The sequence below is a fragment of the Aotus nancymaae genome, unplaced genomic scaffold, assembly GCF_030222135.1.
Source record: "Aotus nancymaae isolate 86718 unplaced genomic scaffold, 86718_ANA_hifiasm-v0.15.2.pri h1tg000003l, whole genome shotgun sequence".
Lineage (NCBI taxonomy): Eukaryota > Metazoa > Chordata > Mammalia > Primates > Aotidae > Aotus > Aotus nancymaae.
In genome coordinates this window covers 67,543,450-67,565,032 of record NW_026988414.1, presented here as the reverse complement: position 1 = coordinate 67,565,032, position 21,583 = coordinate 67,543,450, and the positions used below count along the sequence as shown (strand labels likewise).

The window sequence follows — 21,583 nt, the reverse complement described above, 5'->3', positions numbered from 1 at the left end:
GGCTGGGGGCTTGCAATGCCATCCGAGCATGTTCCGGCTGCCGCCGCCGCTGCCCTTGGTGTGTGACTACCTGTGCGTGTGCTCCCGCGTGTGCGAGTGTGGGTGCGAGAGTGTGCGTGCGAGTGTGCACCCATCGGGGGCCGGCGGGCGCACGCGTTTGGGTCGGAGAGAATGAGGCGAAATCACCCTCGGAGATCGCTGCTCCCGTGACTCCGTCTGGGGGGAAGATTAACGAGGGAGGAGGAGGAGAGGGGCTGCCTCCTGGATTTAACAACAAAAAAAGGGGGTTTTACATTTTATAAATGTATCCCCCCTTCCGCCCCCCTCCCGCGCCTCCCCCCTCCCTTTCTCTCGCTCGCTTGCTCGCACACACAATAAGTTTGGGGCTTCGCGAGTCCGGTTTAGTTTCTGATAAATGTGGGCCGAGGCCCCCGGGGAGAGCGCGTGGGGAGGGGGCTGCAGCGGAGTTGGGAATGGCTGGAGTTTAAAGTGCGTCTTCATTTCTTTGCAGTGATGAGGCGAGAGACGGGGGAGCCATATTTGTAACTTTGTAGTGTTCGTGAACGCGCCCTTTCTCTCCCTCCCTCCCTTTCTCTGCCTCCCTTCCTCTCCTCCTCTTTCTCCCTCACTCTTTCCACCCCACCTTCGGGCCAGATGCTGATGTTTCTTCCTTTCCTTCCGAAGGGAGGATAAATTAGAAGGAGGGGGAGGGATTTTCGAACGTGCAAAGGCACAGATAATCCCCGCGCCTCCCAGCCTCCAGCGATCGCTGGTGCAAGTTGCCCAAAGGCTACGTCCCGGTCCCCTCTCGCCCCAGCTCCTTCCAGCCTCCCCGAGATGCCAGCCTTTTGGCCCTGGTGCCCCCCAGCTCGAACCCCTGGCCCGGCTTTCTCAGGGCTGGGCTCGTCGGCAGCCATTCGGCGCCTGCTTAATAAATGGGCACGGGAAACTTTGTCAGGACGCGAGCTGCCCGGAGCTGGCGCCCGTGGTGGGTACAGGCTGGGTCCACGTTTATGCGGGCATGGCAAACACGCAGCTCTAGGATGGGAGTTTGCCCGCTAGCCGCCGTTATTGATTGGGCAGCGGCGGGAGCACGGCCGGAGGAAACTTACACGGGTGGGAATCGCTAGGATGGAGGGAAAGCCCACCCCCGAGGAGGGGGAAGGTGAGGGTGGGTGACTCCAACGCTGGCTTTTATTTCTGCCTCCCTCTCGCTTTCGAACCTGAGTGTTTTCGGCGAGTTGGCGGCTCTGGGGCGGGGAGCGGGGACGCGCTGGCGGGAGGACGCCCCCAGCCTCAGCGGCCCGGGCTCCACGGAGTTGGGAGTTTGGGCAGCTCCGTGCACTGGCCTGCGGCCCCTTCAGCCTGTTAAACCCGAATCCCGGCGAAGGCAGGCCTCGCTTCCTCTTTTCCCTAGTTCCTCCCCCAAACCTGAGTGAGACTTTTGAAAACAAGATCCTTTTTGTCTCCCCCCTCCCGCCTTAACGCAGCTGTGGACTGGAGACGTGCGAGTGCCTTATGGCGCGCAGGGCGGGGAGGGGGCGGCCGCAGGAGGGGAGGGGGTGCCGCCGGAGGAGGCCGGAGTTTCCGCGCACAATTTGCCGGCGGTTTGCCTCTCTCCGGCCGCTTTCGTCCCGGCCGAGACCCGGCGCCTCGCGTTTGGGGGCTGGGTGTGGTGATGGGGGAGGGGGCCGGGGCCGCGGTCTTCCCGCGTACTTTCCGGAAGCCCCCTGCGCGGAGGGGGAAGGGCGCCGAGCGCGGGACCGGGGTCGCGGCGGGTGGGTATGGGGGCGCGGCTGGCCTGGCGAACCCGACCTACGCCGCCGGCCCCCCGGGAGCGATCCGGAAAGCGGGTCGAACTGGCTCTTTAAACTTCCCCGAGTGTGTGTGCATTGGGGAGGGGAGCGCACCGCGCCGAACTGGGAGCGATTTCTCACGCTTCGCCCCCTCACCTCCCAGCCTCGCGGCCCACACGCCGGCCCCCTGCCTGGAGGCGGGGTGGGGCGCGGGTGGCGGAGGAGGGGGCACTTTCTGCACATTTGAGGGGGAGGGGGAGAGAGCTAGCGAAAGAGGGACAAAAGGGGTGGGGGAGGAGGAACTGTATTTTTTTAAACGTTCTTAAGACAAATGGCTCCCGGAGCGCGCCCCCTGCGCCCCTCCCCGCCGCGCTGCCCCTGGGCCCCCCGCACACCCACCTTCGGCACCTCTCCCAACTGGGCTCCGGGTGCTGGTGGCCATGCCGAGACGCCGAAATAGGACGAGCAGCCATGTTTCCCGGGGCTCGCGCCGCACGCCCCGCCCCTCCTCCCCGGCGCGGGGCGCGGGGCTCGGAATGCGGGCTCTGGGCTCCAGGCTGCGCTGGGCGCGGGGCGCGGGCGGGCAGAGGGGGTGCAATACGCGCGGGGCGGGCCCCGCGGCTTCCCGGGCTGGTTTCGAGGTCCAGATGTTTTGTTTGTTTTTTGTTTTTGTTTTTGTTTTTTTAAACGGCTAGGCCCACCCGGGCTGAGCCCGAAGGGCGCCGAGGCGTTGCTGGGGGGCGGGAGCCGCCGCTAGGGCCCTGCGCGCCTGTGGCACGACTGCCGGGCGCCGGGCTGCCATTTTGTCACCGTGGCTGTTGTCGCTGTGGGGGGTGGGGGGAGCGAAGTCTTGCGCCATCGCCCCGACGGCCTCCCGCGCGAAGGCGGCAGGGGGAGCTGGCTTTGGGGACCCCCCCAGTTATGCTCTGAGCCCCGATGGGGTTTTCCGCCCCGAGCCAACGGCTTAAGGCTGTGCTGGAGCGTCACGGCGGCCGCGGCGCCGGGAGGACGACGATCCTCTGTGCAAGTGCCCCCCCCCCACGCGCTCCCTGCCTCCCCCGCCCTCTTCTCCGGGGTTTCGCCGTTCCTCCTGCAGGCGTTCAGACGTAGTTAAATGTGGTCTTAAGGACGCACCGATCGCTCTGGTGTTTGCTTTTTTGGCGGAAGTGATAGAGTGAGGGGAACATTAAATATGAGGTTCTTTTGGCGGGGGTGAGGGGTGTCGCGCGCGCGACTCTAGTGGCCCTGACTGAAGCCAAGGACAGCAGCCTCTTCCCCGGGAGGGAAGAGTTGTCGATGCGTTGGGGAAACGCCCTCCCGGGCTGGGCTCTCCCAGAAGGTAGGTCGCGCTCCGTGTTTCAGGTGGATGTTGCAGAGCCCTGCAGGCTAGGGGCACCCCTCTTGGTCTTAACCTGCTCCTTCCCTCTTTTATTTTTGCCTGCGGGGAGGCAGCTACAATAGTAATGAGATCCTAAGCCGAAAGAGAGGGATGAAGGTTTGCTTTTGAAAAAAGTAAACCGCCTTTCCCGGCTGTTGACTCTGTAGCTAGGCAATTCGTCGCGTTGGGTCCTCCGATGCTGGCGTCTCTGGGACTTTTAAAAAGCCGATATAGGTGCTGGTTAAGCACCTCACGAGTTGAACTCTGGTATCTGTGCAGAGACTAACTTTCATGGCAGTGTCCGCCAGAGGCTGCCTTGGAAGCCAGCTTTTCCTTTGACCTTTGGAATACATCTCATGATGTTTTCCAGGCTGACTTACTGCCTAATTGGGTTCAAGTAGCATGATATTAACTCCAGTTTATGCAAGCCAACCAGGAACTCGCAGGCAGAAAATTGAGCCTCAGTTCCCATATAGTCATGGTCAGTTGAGTTCTGCTGCTGATAGTAGTTTTGAGTCTGGGGGCTCCATGGTGAAGATGATGGGCTTAGGAACCATACAGACCTGGGTTTGAATTCTCCCTGCCACAAGGAGGTAGCATACGTTTGCCTGCCCTTGTGACCTTGGGCTGGTGAGGTTAACCTGCCTTTTTGAAGCTTGGTTTATTTACCTATAAAATGGGATAATCTAATAGTAAATGATGACAAAACTGGCTTGATCTATCTGGCCCTCAGTAGATGCCGTCTGTATGACAGTGTTAGTCTCCGAGACATATCAGGGTGCTTCGAGGCATTACTTTGAGCTCCTCCATGGTTTAGAATGATAACAATATCAGCTAATGCTTACATAGCAACTAGGCTGTGTCTGCCACATTTCTAAGTGGATTACACGTATCAACTAATTTAGTCGCACAACAGCTCTATGAGGTAGGTATTACTATCGTCATTGTGCATATGGAAATTGAGGCATACAGTTATCATGTGACCAAGTGAGTGGCAGAACCAGGATTCAAACTCAGCCCGTCTACATACTCAACCTCTATACTGCCTCCTTTGAAGCACCGTTTTTCCTTAAGATGCTGAAAGGAAGAGCTTTTTCTTCTCCAGCTTTGGAATGGTGCCACCTGAGAAAGAGAAAGAGTTTCCTATTATTGAAGATACTGAAATGAAGAGTGGATAGCAAGCATCCTGGTTGAAGATATTGGAGGGCCAGGAGGTTCAGAACCAGGGGCTCTGGATTATCATTTTATGGGGGAAGCCATGCACTGAGTTTGCTTCAGCACGTCACCGTTGGTTAGGTTGAAGTGGATTGGCCTTTCAGGTGCTGGGGGACACATTTTGAGTAAGGAGAAGACGAGCAGGAGCTGCTCAGGCAGTCTGCATCTGCAGCCAAAAAACTCAACATAATTGGCATGTCTTTAGTATCTGGGACATAGTATACTCATAACACCTCATTGGATCATCTCAGTTAATCATCCCAGCAACTCTTTCAGGGTAGGCCAAGCAGTGCAATGCCATCCCTGTTGTTAGGATGAATCATCTGATTTTTGGAGAGGTTAAGCAACTGGTAGGTGGCAGAGCTGGGTTCTCGCACTGTAAAACCACAGGCCTCTTTGGTGGACAGAGACTTCAAGGGTTGGATAGTCCATTGGATCCCAAACGTGGCCCATGACTAGGGGCATGTAAAATGCAGATTCCTGGGCTCCACCCCTGGTCGCAGGAGTACCACAGCAATCACCAAACTGTAACTGAGCTCCCTGTTTCTGTTTGTACAAGAATTATTTGTACATGTAAACATTGCAGTCAATTTGCTGGTATGGAACCCTGACTTTGAATCCCAATGACATGAAATGTTATTCCCCCAAAAATAAGAATTCCACTTGTCTCGTTAGCAGATCTCATTACAAAAGAAAAAAAAAGTTGTACTCAATATATTCTCGACTTTTATCAATAAAGAAATTGTGGAAATGTGTTAGATTTTTCTCTTGTTATAAAAGTGCCTACGCAGTCTTCTCAATTTTGTCCCTTGATAAGGTTTACTATCTGCCCCCTTTGCAGAAAAGTTTTGCTGAAAGGGTGGTTCAGTAGATTGGAGAGTGGGCCTCTGGGATCTGGTGTTTTGCTTTGTTTAAGCAAATGGCAAGCCATATATTTGGGTGGTACTCTCAGGGTCTGTTTATGGCCTTTTATGTCTGGTGTGCCCTTTAAATAATTGGTGCCTAGTGGAAATCAGACTCAACTCAGGAACCTCCATAGGAAGAGAAATTATCCTTGTTACCGGTTTAGTATCAAGATGCACTTATCATCTAGAGAATGGCCAATTGAAATTCTTCATTGTGTACTCACAACATGTCAAAGCCTTCTGGGTATCTTGTAGTTAAATGGCCACTCTTAAGTTCTAGATGTCATCTCAGAGATAGAGGGAAGGAGCTTTGGATTGCAACGGTTAGAGCTTTGAGGCTCAAACCAAAGGTGGGGCAGCTGTGCACCCAGTGGCTGACATCAGCTTCTCAGGGCCCAGATCTTTGAAAACGACAGATAATCCTGGAATCTCTAGTTTTGGCCTGCTGCATTTCCACCATGTGTGTTTCCTGGGGAATGAACCAGCAGCATAGTGGCTTTTGAGTTTCAGAACACTATTTTTTCCTCTAGCCTCTTAAACCTGAGCTAATGAACAGAAGGAATGGTTATAAAATTGGCCAGGTCAAGGGGAGGAGAAGATAAATTCAAGGGGACAAATCCTAGTCGCCATAATGGCAGCTGTGTTATGACGGCAGATTACAGTTCCAGTTCCTTCTCTCATGCAGATGCTGCACCAACAGCCTGTCAAGGTGACTTACTCTAGACTTACACAGTTGGCCATCCTTCTTTACTTTGTTGTTGTTTTTTTCTCTTCCCTATAGCAGTATGAGGCTTGTTTCCTTTATTTATTTATTTATTTTATGCTTCTCGTAGAGATGTGGTTTTGCCATGTTGCCCCGGCTGGTCTCAGAATCCCCAAAGCGCTGGGATTACAGGTGTGAACCACTGCGCCTGGCCCCCTTCTTCAATACCATTGCAAAGACACCTGATTGAACTTTCAGAGCTGGCCATCCCAGAGCTTGAGTCCAAATTAATTACATAACATTGAAATAAAGAACTTCATGGAAATTATGTAGGATACTCTTCAGACATCTCATACCTTCTCTATCTTGGTGCAGTCACTTAGGCAAGGAGCAGAGATCTTGGTGATTGGGCTGTGGTCCAGCTGTCTGGCCTGAATTCTAACTTGGTTTAAGAGGAGGCTCATAGCTCTGGTGTCCAGAGAGGCAGTCCTTTACAAATGTTTACCAGCAGGATCTCTCCTCCCTGTTTTGGCAGTCTGTCCCTTGCTCTAGCTAGTTCTCAAGTCTCCTAGGAACTACCCTCTCCCAGCCCCCCAGCATCACTGCCTTCAAGTGGATAGGGAAACATGGACTTGACTCTGAATTTTATATTGCTTTGAAATATAATTATGTGGCCAGGCGCAATGACTCACGCCTGTATTCCCAGCACTTTGGGAGACCGAGACGGGTGGATCACCTGAGGTCAGGAGTTCAAGACCAGCCTGACCAACGTGGTGAAACCCCGTCTCTACTAAAAATACAAGATTGGCTGTGTGTAGTGGCACATGCCTGTAATCCCAGCTACTCAGGAGGCTGAGGCCGGAGGATCATTTGAACTCAGAGTTGGAGGCTGCAGTGAGCTGAGATCGCACCATTGCACTCCAGCCTAGGCAACAGAGACAGACTGTCTCAAAAAGAAAAATGTAATTACACAACAAATGATAAATACCCAACAATGATGTTTTCATTAAAGAGATGGAGTCTGGCAGGGACGGAGATTTGTGAAGGCATCTGTTATTCAGAATTTCTCATTTAATAAAATTTGTTGTAACTAGATGAGCAAAGCACCATGGCCCTGAGCCACCTTCTCAGACATGGAAGCAGCCTCCTTGTCCAGGACTAGTTGTCCGGATGATACACAGACTCCAAAGAAGATAAAAATGCCTTTTTTCTACCACATCAAGCCCTGTCCTGGGCCTGCTGGGCCACACCCTGCAATCCCCCGCTTTTCCTCAGATTTATTTTGTTTTAGCTTCACAGTTGCCCCCTGAATTCATTCAGCTCCTGTTTCCTTTACCAAAACTTGCTCCAGGCAGCAGATCTAAAAGATCGGCTTACTTACTACTACACTATTATTTACTCTAATGTGGATTAAAGTCAGCACTGTTTTTCCCAGAGGTATTTACATTTGGAGATTCTGGTTTGGTGAGGAAATTACCAGGGAACTATTAAAGACTTGGATGCCATCCTCAGCTTTGCTGTTAACTAAGTTGGACGAGTTGTTTGGCTTCATGGGGCCTCTGTTTTCTCCATCCTAAAATGGGAGTGTTGAATGAGATCAGTGGCTTTCAAACTTTCTGATCCTGATAGTAAGAAATAATGTTTTACACCACTGGCTGGTATGTCCACACATTCCTGTGCTCTGTGAAAAACCAGCAGCGTGCTCCTCCCTCACTACATGTAAAATACTTTCATTCATTAAAAAGAAAACTGGCTTGGACCTACGAATTAGTTTCATTACTTGTTAGTGTTTGAAAGACATTAAAAGATGGATATTAAGGTTTCTTCATACTCAATACTTGTGGTTTGCTTGCGGGGAATGAGAGGATGCCCTTGGTAACTTTGTGAGGCCTCTCCACTGAGGGTCAATCATGACTCCTCCTGTTTTAAATCAGCCGACTCCATCTTCTCTAGCTGCTCTCCTTATATCTTGCTCCTTTTTCCTCACACTTTCTCTCGGCATGAGGACTCATTATCCTGGGCTCTTACCCCAGACGAGAATCTTCCAAAAGTTCCTGCTGCCAGTGCCCCCGCTCCCCCGCCCAGCAGCCATGTTCCTCCAGCTCCTTCTCCACACTCTTGTCACCCAGGAACCATCCTTCAGTGCATTGCACACTTTGAGCGCTGGGTCAGGGAAGATTGTGGAGAGAGGAGAGCACACCTGGTTTCCCCCACGTAGACTGCCTGAGGTGTGTCCTGCTTCCCCACTTCCAACTGTGGCACTTGGGCACGCCCCTCTCAGGGCACCTTCCCTTTTTGTCTCTGCAAAATGAGGTTGTAATAGTGCCCACCACACTGGCACACAGTAAAATCTCAAGAAATGTTAGCCATTGTTGCTATTGGAACACCATGGCTAGAATACTAGAATTGCCATTCACTTTGTTAAAAAAAAAAAAAAAAAAAAAACAACTTACGGCCGGGTGTGGTGGCTCACGCCTATAATCCCAGCACTTTGGGAGCCCAAAACGGCGGATCACCTGAGGCCAGGAGTTTGAGACCAGCCTGGCCAACATGACGAAACCTCATCTCTACTAAAAAATACAAAAAAAAAATTAACCAAGTGTGGTGGCAGGTGCCTGTAATCCCAGCAACTTAGGAAGCTGAGGCAGGAGAATCCCTTAAACCCGGGAGACGGAAGTTGCAGTGAGCCAAGGGTGTGCCATTGCACTCCAGCCTGGGAACAAGCATCTCCAAAAATAACTAACATTATTCACAGACACATTACATATGAAAGTAACCTTTCTTTCAATGGAAAAAGAGGTTTAGAAGCTGGAGATTCAAACTTAGCAGAAGTTATTTTTTCCCACTAGCAATTCACTACAGTCCTGACATTGGACTCGAGGTGGTTTCTATTGCAAGTAACCGACTCATCCCTCTCCTGGGTAATTCTTTTTCCTACTGCCCTCAACAACTGTTTCAGGCCTCCACCCATTCCCTCTCAGCCAGGATGTCCTCCTCACAAAATGGAAACGGCCTGGTTTTCTAAGCAGGTGCACGGCCAAACCTGCCTTAATCCCTCCCAGTTCCGCGTTTCTCTTGTCTTGTCCACTCCTCCCTCAGTTCCCTTGTTCCTTCTGTCCTTTGGATTCTCCAACTAGGGATGCTTCTCCCATGTTAAAGCAAACAAAGATTCCCTTCATTGATCCTGTGTTGGGCTGTATTACCGCCTACCCCACTCTTCTCCCTAAACTTTCTGAATTGTCTATGTTTTCCATCCTGTCACTTCTCTTACTCCACCCTGTGAAGTCTGGTTTGCTTCCTAAATAGTGCCAAGAATCCCAACAGCCTTCATTTCTTCTCTTGCACGATGTCTCAGTGGTGGGATTCAGCATTCTTTTTTTTTTTTTTCCCCAGAGTCTTGCTCTGTCACCTAGGTTGGAGTGCGGTGGCATGATCTCAGCTCACTGCAACCTCCACCTCCTGGGTTCAAGCGATTCTTGTGCCTCAGCCTCCCAAGTAGCTTGGATTACAGGCACCTGCCACCACGCCCAGCCAATTTTTGTATTTCTAGTCGAGACGGGCTTTCACCATGTTGGCTAGATTGGTCTTGAACTCCTGACCTCAAGTGATCCGCCTGCCTCAGCCTCCCAAAGTTTACAGGCGTGCGCCGTCACATCCGGCCGGGATTCAGCATTCTTGACCTTTATGAAAGATGCTCCCCCTTGGCTCTCCCCTCCTCTGGTTTATCTCCTACAGCTCTAGTTACTCCGCAGTCTTTGGTGTCCTCTTGCTCTCCTGTGTCCTTATGAAGTACTGTCTCAGTTAAGCCTGGGCACTGGGCCTTCTTATCCTGTATTCTCTCCCCATGGAATTTCGCCCTCCCTCACTGACAGCTGCAGGTACTATGTGCTGCTCCTTGAGATTTGATGTTTACCCCTTGGGTAAGCTCAACACCCATCTGATGTCTCCACCTGGGTGCTCCAACAGTGTCCTGCTCTTAAGTCCAAAGAGAACTCGTGTCCTCTCTCCCTTGCCCCCCACTGCCCACACACACACTTTCATGATCCTCTTTCCTTCCGTCACCATCACAAGCCCTGTCTGTTTAAAACGTGTTCTGTTGCTTACCACTGATCTCCCTGTATCATAGGCTAGTCCTCTGAAAGCCATGCAATGACCTTCAACTAAAATGCTATTATCAAAACACATGAAACCATGTCACCCCATACTTAAAATTCACCATTGTTCCTAGGATAAAGTCCCAAATCTTTAATAAAACCAGTAAGGTGCGGCATGGTCTTGCCACTGCTGGCCTCTTCCTGTTATCCGTTCCCTTGCCCCACCCTCTCTGCTTGGGCCTCTCTGGCTGCCTCTCATTCCTGCAAACCTGCACCACGCTGTGATGGCCACCGTATCTAGTTAGCATCTAGCCATCTTTACCGTCTCATCGTCCTCCCTAAAGTCTAGATCTAGTTCTTCACCAGAAAACTCTTACATAACTTTTCCCTCAGAGCGTTTCAGTTTGTAACTGTGTATTCCGGGATTACAAGTGTTTAATTAGCATCTCTGTCCCCTTGCCTAGTTGGGTACACTGCACAATTTGAGGGACTTGCTTTTGCTCACCACTGTGGTCCTCAGAGTCCACACTGCCTGTCATATGGTAAGCATTCTAGGAGTCCTGATGGAGTGAAGGATCTGCAGTACTTACATTTTCTTGTCACTTCCATCACCTACTGGGTGGTACACCCAGCATGAAGCCACTGAAACGAAGCGCACACCGCGCCTGCACCGCCATCCCCGCTGGTGTGAGTTTCTGATTCGTTTGGCCTCTGGGTGGGTGATGGATACTTCTAAGCTCACTGGTCATCACATTTTTCTGATTATCACACCCTTTATCTGTAAACAGTTTGAACCTGAGTCCCAGTATGTCTACCTTGCAGTTATGGATTATTCACATACACTGCCTATAAATATATACGTTATAAAACGTAATACCAAAAATATAAATTAAAAGGGATATGTTTAAAAATCTAAAAAGCCCTGAAATTCTTGCATCCCCAGTGGATTGTCTTGGACAGTCCACATAAGAGACTACTGTTCTAATTAATTGTTTCTTTTATTTTAAATTCAGTTAGTAAAGTTCACTGTGTAAAAGAAATGCTCATACCTCCTCAGACACTATGCGCTTATTAAAATCTCTCCAGCCCCAACGTTTGATGAGTAGGGGTGAGGGGCATACACAGTCCCCCTTTCATAGGCTAGCTTGCCTGAGATCCTTGGTGAATCGAGGCTCCACTGCTGTGTGTCAGCTTGGTGCTCCTTGTTTAGGCTGTGTGGACAGATCCACCAAAGTCCCCTCAGTCACACCTGGGGTCCCACAGAGGTAAACCCCAGGTTCTCTCTGCCCATGTCCTGAGAGGCCAAGAAGTAACTACGATAAAGATTCCATCAGCCATAGACTCAGGGTGGGTGGGAGGTTGACTTTTTCCTACTTATCTTGAAGCCGGGAACAAGTAAGAAGCAAGATCGGTGGGCTGGATGGGCAGAGACAGAGGCGCACAGTGAAGCTTGAAAGAGAGAGGCCTGCAGAGTCTCTGTGCTGAGAGACTCCAGCGAAGTTATGCTGGGACTCTGCAGCCAGCAGTGCCCAGTCCTGGGTTTCTGGATTCTGCTACCTTCTGTAGAATTTGTGAGAACTATGTGTGTATGCGTGTGCGTGGGCAGGGGGTGATAGGGTAGAGGCATGGGCCTGTCATTCTAAATTTAGAGGAATTACTTTCAGATTTCTTCAGGGACCATGCATCTGGAGGAGGGACTCATCTTCATTTGATGTAACCAACTGTCTCACCTTAGCCATTTGCTTCACGGGCAGGCCTAAGTGGTGTAACTGAAAGGAGGGTGAAAGGGAGTCCACTGACATGGCCTGTGTGCCCAGCATCCAGAATGAGGCAAGGAGTTGTATAAATGCTATATAAGTATTTTTGTAGCAAATTTAAGTTCTTGATCGGTTCTGGCCTCCTGGACTGGGTAGGGGAGAAGAGAATGGTTATAGAGGATGGTGGTGTCTGGTTCCTGTGGTGGAGCTGGGGTGATGGAGCATAGCGCATATACTACAGGAAAGAAGGTGTGTGGTTGGTAAAGCAGATTTCAACCCCAGCTGTGCATCAGAACTGCCAGGGGAGCATCTGAAGCAATACCCAGGCTCTGCCTCAACTGAATCAGTCTCCGAGGGTGGTGCCCCAGTCTGTGTATTTTTAGAAAGCTCTAAAGGGGACTCTAAAGCACAGTTGGGAACCACCCCATGGAGCAGAGTGCAGAGCGTCACAGCAGGTAGGAAGAAGTAACTAAGTGGAAACTAGAGGAAAATAGGAAAGAAGGATGCAGGATTTAATCTGCTGGGCTACAGGCATCTATCTGCTCCTTGACCTGTCCCCCACATCCCCACCACCATAGGGATGTTCACACACCACGTTCTGCTCATCACACTTGGAATTTGTCATTACATATATCTCTGGATGCTGCTCCTGAGAGTGTCAAGTGGACCTTACTGACTAAGACTGGGCTCGGCCCATCCTTCATGTCCGGCTCTTGAGAGGCTGTGATCTTTTGTCAGAGGGCAGGGGCCCAGGCAGTCAGGTACAGTAGGCAGTGCTTGAGGACTGCTGAGCCTGAGGATGTTAGCAGGTCACCTCACTGAGCCTCAGTTGCCACGTCTGTGAAATGGTGAATACAGTAATATCTGCTTCCCAGGTCTTGTTGTTAGGACTGAAAGAAATATGGTTTATGCCAGGTATGTGTTGTAGACGGACCCTGAAGGTTGGATTCTACCCGTCAGGGCTTGAATGAGCTGTTTGGACAGGGGTGGGGGTGGGGTTGAGCCAGCCCCTCTCCAGAAGTTGCTTGCTGGGGTGGGAGCAAGTCTGAGAAGAGCTGTCTCAGCCTGCCCCAGGAGGAGGCCTCGCCTGGAGCTGTTGAAGCGGAGGGGAGGGGCAGGGAGGCTCTGGGCAAAGGAGAGACTCCCCCCAGTTTTTTTTGTGGAGGTGGGGCTGGAGGGATACCAGCCAAGCTGCAGGCATCCCCTGCCCTTGGGCCTCTTCTGGGGTGGGGGCTTTCACCCTGGCTCGCCTTTTCTGTATCAGTTGTTCTGCAACCCCCGCCTTCTTTGCCTCTAAACTCCCATCTGGCTGCAGAACTCTGGGCCAGCCTCTGCCAGTCCTTTATCTTTCATTCACACAGCTCCTGAGAAGTCCCCTTTTCTGGGAAGCCCTCCTCAACTCAACTAGAAGAAAGGGAGCAAATTGTGTCCACCTGGGTGACATAAAGTTAGAAGTACTGGGAACTTCCAGGGCATGCAGCAGTGTTCGCTTCTCAGCCAGTTCCAGTAGCACTCACTTAGGTGTGCATCTGTGCCTTCCTTTCTGTCTGGTCAGTGCTCCTTTATACGTACATACCCCCTGCTAGAGGGCAGCATTGAGGGTGTACAGAGCCCAGTGTGACTCTCCTGCAGCTGGGGACATAGGAAGGCTCTGTGATGATGGCAGATGTGATTCTCTAGCCTCCCGCCTGGCTGCCAGTGGGAATAGCCTGTCTGTTCTGGCACAGGGGCCTGTTCCCATATGGAGGGCCAGGAACTGGCCTTCACAGCCACCTGGGCATTCCTTCCACTTCTGCACGTCCCCCCTTCCCCATGAAGATTTGGTTGTACCCTGGTTGTGGCCTTTGAACACTGGGCAGGCATGTACTTTGTGAAGCTTTCCAGCTGTCTCTGGTAGGCCTGATGAAGCCTATCTGCAGAGGTTGGCCTGAAGCCATAATGAGCAGTTCTGTTCTTTCTAGCCCTTGTTCTAGTTTATGACTCTGTTGCAGACATGCCTTTCTGTATCTCGGTTAAAAGTACTGGTGTGTCTGTGCATTTAGGTGTGGTCTGAGTCTGGGAAAGCTTCTCCTAGAGGAGGGCCCTCCATGTTGCTCTTTGGGGTGGGAGTAGCAGGAGCAGAAATGGAATGCTGGCTGCCCTCTTAAAGCCAAAGGGTACGTCGTTCAAGGCAGGAAGTAGGCATGTGTAGGCACTCAGGAACCTTCCTTCAGTTCCAGTGGCCAGTGTGATCATCATCAGGAGCGACAAAGTTGATGTGGGAATGAGAATGTGCCTCTGAGATTGACCAGTGGCCATAGACTCCAGCAAGATGTGGATCTTGGTCTGAGAGGCGCCCACCGTACCAGAAACAAGACTTGTATTGTGCAAATGGCTTGTTAGCCCCAGGAGGCTTATTACGGCTACAGATGTCCCTGATGGTGAGCAGCACTTGGTCACTGCTGTCGGATGTTAACCGGAGTTATGGGGGTGGTTTCTGCAAATACACAATACTGTGGAGGGGTTATGTGGCTTACCCAGAAGTGCCTAGATGACAGATGGAGGTGCAGGATTGGAATCCCTGTCTTTCTGGTTGATCCTTGGCTTGGCTAACTCATTCATTCATTCATTCCACACACATTGATGAATACCCACTCCGTACTAGGTTCTGTTCTAGGAACTAGACAGACAGACGCATCACTTATACTGCTCTTGTAGGGCTTCTATTCCACTGGGGGAGACAGTCAGTAGTAAGCCATCAAACAAAGGCATGGCTGCTGGTGTGATAAATGCTATGAAGATCCATAAAGCTGTGTTAAAGGAGATGAGTGGTCCAGGAAGCCCTCTCTGAGGTGGTGGCATTTGAGCACTCAAGTGACTTACACTGGACTTCCAACCCCATGAGCCAGATTGTAGGATATCTAATTTAGAGGTACCTCTAGAAATCCTCTTCCCAATAAACAAGCTAAGGCCCAGCGAAGTTAAGGTGTGAATTCATGGGAAAGACGAAATTGATACTCACACCTGCCTTGGGCTCTAGCCCTCTGCCTTTTCGTCCCAAGATTCAGCACTTTGATTTATACTACCAAATTACATTTATTAACAATAATAAATTTATTTTGTCATTATGGCTGGGTGTGGAGAGGGTAGAAATTTTAAACACATTTATAATGGTTGATCAGCCTCCAGGTAAGGCAAGGGCTCACTGCCTGGAGCTGGTGTTTTTCCTGCCTAGGCAGAGATGCTGCCCAATTTTGTACCACCAGCTGCTGTCACTGTCTGAGTGGGATTTCCATTGGTGTTTCTGAAATAGCAGTATTTCTTGGAAGGACCCCCATTAGTACTTTCTGGATTTCATCTGGACCTTTCAGGCCTTCTCACCTTGGTGTGGGGATTTAGATGCTTTTGAATGGGGCTGGGGCAACCCCACTGATGCCTCTGACCAGAGATGGTGAGGCCAGGACTCAGGGTCCCCAGGGCTTATTTTAGGGGTAGAGAAGCTCACAGTTAAGTCAGAGGTCACAAATACAGCAGCTGACCTCACCTCTCCTGAGGACCAGCTGAGCCATAATTGGCCAATAGTTTTTCATCTAGAAGCAGGCATCCTATATCAATTTGAAAGGAGCTTCTGGGTGAAGTAAGACTTTATTAATTAGCCTGTTAGGAAAACAGTTTCCCAGTATTATAAGAGCTGGATAATTTCATGCCTAATGTTTTTCTTGGAGCTTCTAAAAGGAAGACACTAGATTTTCATCTTTGTACTAAATAGTGAGAAAAGGTAATATCTTTTTTTTAATGTGTTTTATTTGTTTTTAACTGTTTGTTGATACCATTGTGCCAGACACCATATTTATTCTTCTTTAGTTTGTATAGAAATGCTGCTGGATAAATGGTATTATGCCCACTCTGCCAATGAAGGAACCAAGGCTCAGAAAGGTTAAGTAACTAACCCAAGGTCAGGTAGTACTGAGGAGCCGTGCTTGGGTACAAAGCCAGGTCATCTAACCTGGAATCTTAGCTTTGACCAAACCCTGCCTTCTCCCATGACTTTAATGATAATATGGACATACCCTGGACTCTTGACTTTCCTTTACTTTCTCTTCTCTGTTATAAAATCTGCTGCATTTATTTTCCTGGGAAAGCAAAACAGATTATGCCAAAAGTTCTGATTTTTAAAAACGTTTTATTGTGAAATAGAGCACATAAAAGCAAACAATACATATGAGGTTTAATGATTTTTGTCCTCATTTTTTTTCTATTTAAATGATTTTATACTCTCAGAGATATCCTAGTAAAAGCAACTTTCCATGTGCCTGCCTGTGCGTTTCTGTGCCAGGGTCTTAAGAAATGTGTCTGGGTTTCCCCTGTGGCTCTAACAGTCCATCAAACATCAGGGTTGGGCACGCAGGTGAGAAGCATACCCGGGTGCCTCAGAGATACCTAAGAGTGTCTAGAAGGTGGAAGAAAGGCAAATGGTTTTCCAATGAAAGTAGACAAGACATAATTAGGGGCTTAGGTGCTACTTTAAAAAATAAGTAGCAGTATATTCCAGACTCCTCTAACAAAAGAGAATTGCTTATTGTGGAACCGGCATGGCAATGCTGTGCCTTTGCCTGGAATACCTGACTGCTGCTGCCATCACGAAGACCCATTCTGGGATAAGAGAAGGCTTACCCCTTATTGAGTATCTGCCATGAGCTTTGTGTGGTCCTTGCTTGCTCTAGGTACTTGGCAAGTATTATCTTTTTGACCTTTTAGAACACCCCTCAGGTGTAGGTATGGCCACCCATTTCCAGACAGAGAGATTTGCCTAGAAAGGTCAGATGGCTGCCAGGGCACACTGAGCGGCCATTGTGTGTTGTAATGGTCCCTTCTGTTTGTCCCTCCCAGACTGGACACTTTGGGAGCAGAAGTCAAAGGCACCTTTATCATTGTACCCCCAGCATTTAGTAGGTTCTGAGGAGCACTTATTGAATGAATGGAGGTTAAGTAACTTGTCCACATAAAATGACAGTGGTAAGTCCATTAGATAATAGGACTCTGGGCCAGGCACAATGGCTCACGCCTGTAATCCCAGCACTTTGGGAGGCTGAGGTGGGTGGATCACCTGAGGTCAGGAGTTCGAGACCAGCCTGACCAATGTGGTGAAACCCTGTCTCTACTAAAAATGTGAAAAATTAGCCGGGCACGATGTAATCCCAGCTACTCGGGAGGCTGGGGCAGGAGAATCACTTGAACCTGGGAGGCGGAAGTTGCAGTAAGCTAAGATCACACCACTGCACTCCAGCCTGGGCAACAAGAACAAAACTCTATCTCAAAAAATAAATGCATAAATAAATAAATAATAGGACTCTGAGGCTCTGTGACTGCCACCCTGTAGGTCAGAAATGAGATCTGATTCCAGCTCTTACCAATAAGCTAGGTGAATGCAAAGTGACATACCCAAGCTTATTGATATTGCAAAATTATTGATTACCACAAAAGATTGGAAGCAACCCAGATCCTCATCAATAAGGGGCTGGTTAAGAAAAATGATGGCACACTATGTAGTTGCAAATAAGAAACGAAGAAGGTATTTATGTTCTCTATTACACAAACTCCTTGAAGAAAAAGGCAAGGCTATGATTAGTGTAATATGCTAGATTTTCAGTAAAAGGGAGAAGAAATAAGATTCTGAATTTGCTTATATGTGTGTAAACATTCTAGAGAGATGCTTAGCAGGTGATATAGTTGACTGGGCAGACAGAGGGTAAGATGGGAGCGGAGGGAGAGTTAGCTATCTTCTTATACTTTTTGGTTTTAAAACTGTGAGCATGAATGTGTTAGTCAATTGAAAAGGAAAGAAAAAAATAGAAGAGGTGATCTTGAACCAGCAATTCTGCTGACCTGGCTGTTAGTCTCCCTATCTGTATAGTGAGGCAGTTGGACCAGATCAAGACTCCTTAGTCTGAAGTGGAATGTTGTGAATATTGTAGTTCTCAGGCTTTCATGTGCTTTTCCAGGAGATCCTGACCTTGTCCTAGGGTTATCTGCACCTGACCTTGTGCTAGGGTAATCTGCAGTCCCTTCCATTGGTGGCCTGGCCTGGCCCTCTCAGGATGTTTGACAAAGGTTGGCGGGGAGCACAGAGAGCAGGGAGCCTTCCTCAGAGGTGTCAGGCCTTGTTCCTGTCCCCATTCCTCAGAGTTTATCCTCTGAGCTCACACCTCTGATGTGACTCAGTTGGTTCTTACTCCAAAGTGAAGGATTACAGTAAGGAGAGACTGTTCTGGAGCATTCTGGCAAAGTGCTACAGTTTAATAGGAAGGGAAAAAATGGCAGAACATTTTCCGGGTTATTTTTAATGCTTTTCAGTTCTGAAGCTAAGTGCAAGGCAGTGTGAGGGAATCAGTTGCATAATACCTCATTTCTGCTTTCTGGGGTGCAGAGTCTTGAGTAAGAAACATGCTCATAAAATTCATCATAGTAACCTCTAGGACAGCGTGGCTTACCCATGATCTCATTGGGTTCCATGGAGACATGTGGGATTGGTAGGGATTCTTCCCATTTTACAGGTGAAGAAACTGAGTCTCAGTGAAGTCTTGCCCGAAGCAACACAGTTTGTAAGTAGTAAAGCCTGGGACCAAACCAGATTTTCCAACTACTTCTCCTGTGTCCAAACCATCGTAATCAAAACATTCTCCCATAGGAGATTTCCAGGGATGTAGATTAGGCCCATTTCTACCTGGAAACGTGGGGCAAGCACAGTCCTGATTAAAGCTTCTCTTCTTTTAAGGCAGAGCAAGGGAAATATTAGTCTTATGGCCAGATCTCAGGTCTTAACTCCTTTTCCTGTGGTCCAGGCATTCTGTTTGCATGGCTTGTGAAACCCACTATCCCACCACCAGTTGAATGTGGCATGTCCCATGTGGGTAAAGGTGTGTATAACCTACAGCAGCCTTCTCTCCACCTCAATCTCATGCTGCCACCTCCTTTCCTTCCCTTCCACAAGTTCTCTTGTACCCACCTGGCTTCCTAGCTGTTCCCCAATAGGGCCAAGCTTGCTGCCCACTCAGAGTCTTTGCCCTGGCTGTTCCTTCTTTCTTTCTGGAAGGCCCTTCCCGGTTGTTCACTCGGCCTTACGTCTCTGCTGAAAGCTCACTTTGGATAGACCTTCCTGGTTACCCTTTCTAAAGTAGTGTCCCTTGTCACTGTTGCTTGTCTGTCCCTTTTGTTTTCTTTGCAGCATCCATATGCATTATGTACATGTGTATACATTTATTGGCTTGTTATTTGCTTCCCCTGCTAGAATGTGAACCCATGAGACAGGCACCTAGTTTTGTTTACCACAGTATCTCCAATGCCTAGCCTGGCATGTAGTAAATACTCTGTACAGATTGTTGAATGACTGTGTCAGGTCTGCATCCTAAAGCAGGTAATGCTTGTTTGAGAAGAAAGAGTCAAATCATAGCATTTTAAGAGGGTAAGAGACTCAGGGCTTTCTTTGCAGGGCTTTATCATACAGTATTATTCATCTAATAAGCATCCAGCACTGTTCATGTGTGAAGCTCTTTGCAGACCATCACTTAGAAACCTTCTGATTCATACAGGGACAGGAAGCTCCCAAATTTTCAGAGCACCCCATTATTTTGTGAGACAGCCATAATGATGTAGAGGCCTTCTTACAAAGTACACTGGGGAGAAAGCTGCCTCTTTATGATTCCTGCACTCTTACCTTAGTTCTTGAACCACTGGAAAACACAATAAATGTACATGACACTCCTTCAAGTAAGTGGAGAGAGATAGTGATCATGGTCTCCCCCACCCTCAAGCCCAAACATCACTAGTTCCTTCAATTGTTCTAGTATCCCAGGTTTCAGATGCCTCCCTATCCTGGTTGCCTTCCTCAAGTTTGTTCTTCAGATTTTGGAATGTGAGGTCTGGTTTTGTCAGTGCAGAGTGTTTGGGACCTTGACAAGGAATCCTAGTCCATCCCACGTGTTCTATCAGCACAGCCCATCTGTGTTGGCTGTCATGGTAGAGGCCTCCTTCATGAGCCTCTGATGAAGACTAAGATCAAGTTCCTTTTTACATCGTCTTCGGTCATCTGGACCCTCCCTGACTTGTCATAGTTTTTTTGGTTTGGGGTTTGTTTTTGTTTTTTAGCATTTCGAGATTAAAGCAGCCATAGACTTGTGATGAACCCAACCTGTACTCTTTTTAAAGAAACAACAAGTGTAGGTTAAATTCTGTCACCAAACCTAGGTGAAGAGAAGGGAAATCTATAAGTTCAGCAATACCTGCAAAGCCTGTAACTCCGTTCTTTTCTCATTGTGTCTCTGTGTCCCTCACTTCCCCAGAGCTTCCTCACTCTCCTTCATTCCATTGCTTTTATTAATGCTCCTTCCAGTTGGAAATACGGAGCTAACATATACTGCTAGCATATCTTGCACTTCCATCACTGATATTTTTGCCATAAATGTGTAATTTACAGATTTAGGGAAGTTGCATGTTTCACACTTGTCTAAGGGAGAAAAAAACTGATGTTAAGTTGCTTCTTATGTGTAGCCCTGGGCTAATTTGTTTTGTGGCCTTGGATAGAAAAAACTTTCAGCCCCAGCCTTAGGTTCTTCTGCATGATTGGCTGCCATTTCTGCCCAAATCAGCGGTTTCCCATTGGTGTTTGGACACCAGGGCTTCAGTGCCGAGGCGGCGTTTGCTCTGTTTCTGTCATTGCTGATGCTGCTGTCATTTTCGGTAGAGGTGGCAGGGAAGGAGGCCAAGGTCGAGGTTTTGTCTGTGAGGCCATTTAGCTTTCCCTGCCTCTTCTGCACTTGCAGCCCTGCCTGGGTGTGTGGAGGCAGGGAGGGGAGAGCAGGGGTTGAGCTCAGGCCTGGGCTCTTCCTAACAGCTGATTTTATTTTCTGCCTTTCTTTCCTTTTGCTCCAAGGACGATGGAGAGGCCTGTGACTTTGGGGGTGCGGGCCCTAAGTTAGGAGTCTTGAGAGAATGGCCTAAGCTTTGAATCTACAATGGGCTAACTGTGTAGCCTTGGGTGAGTCACAGAGTTCGTTTCCACCCAACTTCGTCAATTGCTAGGGAAGTTGGATTAGATACAGTGGTTCCCCAAAAGTGGCATTGATGGGGCCCTTTAGTTCTTTGAAACATTTTCTGAAAGCTTTCTGTAAGTGGAGCAGATGCTTACACCATGGCTGTGGGACATGTCCCGGCCTCTGAGTCCGATTGGCACGGTTTCTTAGATGGGTTATGCTGGGGGCTGGAATAGACAGAAGCTTTGAATTGCCAGCTCCTGGATCTCTGAATTAACTTCTGTTTTGCTGATAGTTCCTCTACTCGGGGGTCCACAGCAGACTCCAAGGCAGAAACTCTGGGCTGCTCCCCTAAGACTCCAATGGGATTTCCTTAGCAGACACCTCCCGCAGTCCACAAGCAGTCCCAGCCAAGCTGGGCTTAAATCTCCCAATCTGATTTCAGCAGGCAGAATTAACCGTATCTGTTAGCTGAACAGTTGATTTGCCTAAGAGTGGTTTTAGTGGGGAGCTTTGTCTCAGGAAGTGAATAAAGGGTTAGCCGCCTTCTATAATCTAGATGATTCTCCAGAGCCATTGCCCACCCACACCGCAACCCTCCCCTAGCCTGTTTGGCCATTCAGCAAGCATTTACTGAAAGCCAGCCCCTCTGGAGAGGGCACTAGGGTGACACTGAGACCTCAGACCTTAGTAAGGCTGTGTTGCGGGAGAGATATGATCGACCTGC

The 21,583-nt window shown here is 49.1% G+C and overlaps 1 protein-coding gene across 1 annotated transcript in view; it reads left to right on the top strand.

Moving 5' to 3' along the window:
* Positions 1–21,583, top strand: part of ANP32A (acidic nuclear phosphoprotein 32 family member A) — a 40,349-nt gene that overhangs the window by 347 nt on the left and 18,419 nt on the right. The window lies entirely within an intron of this gene.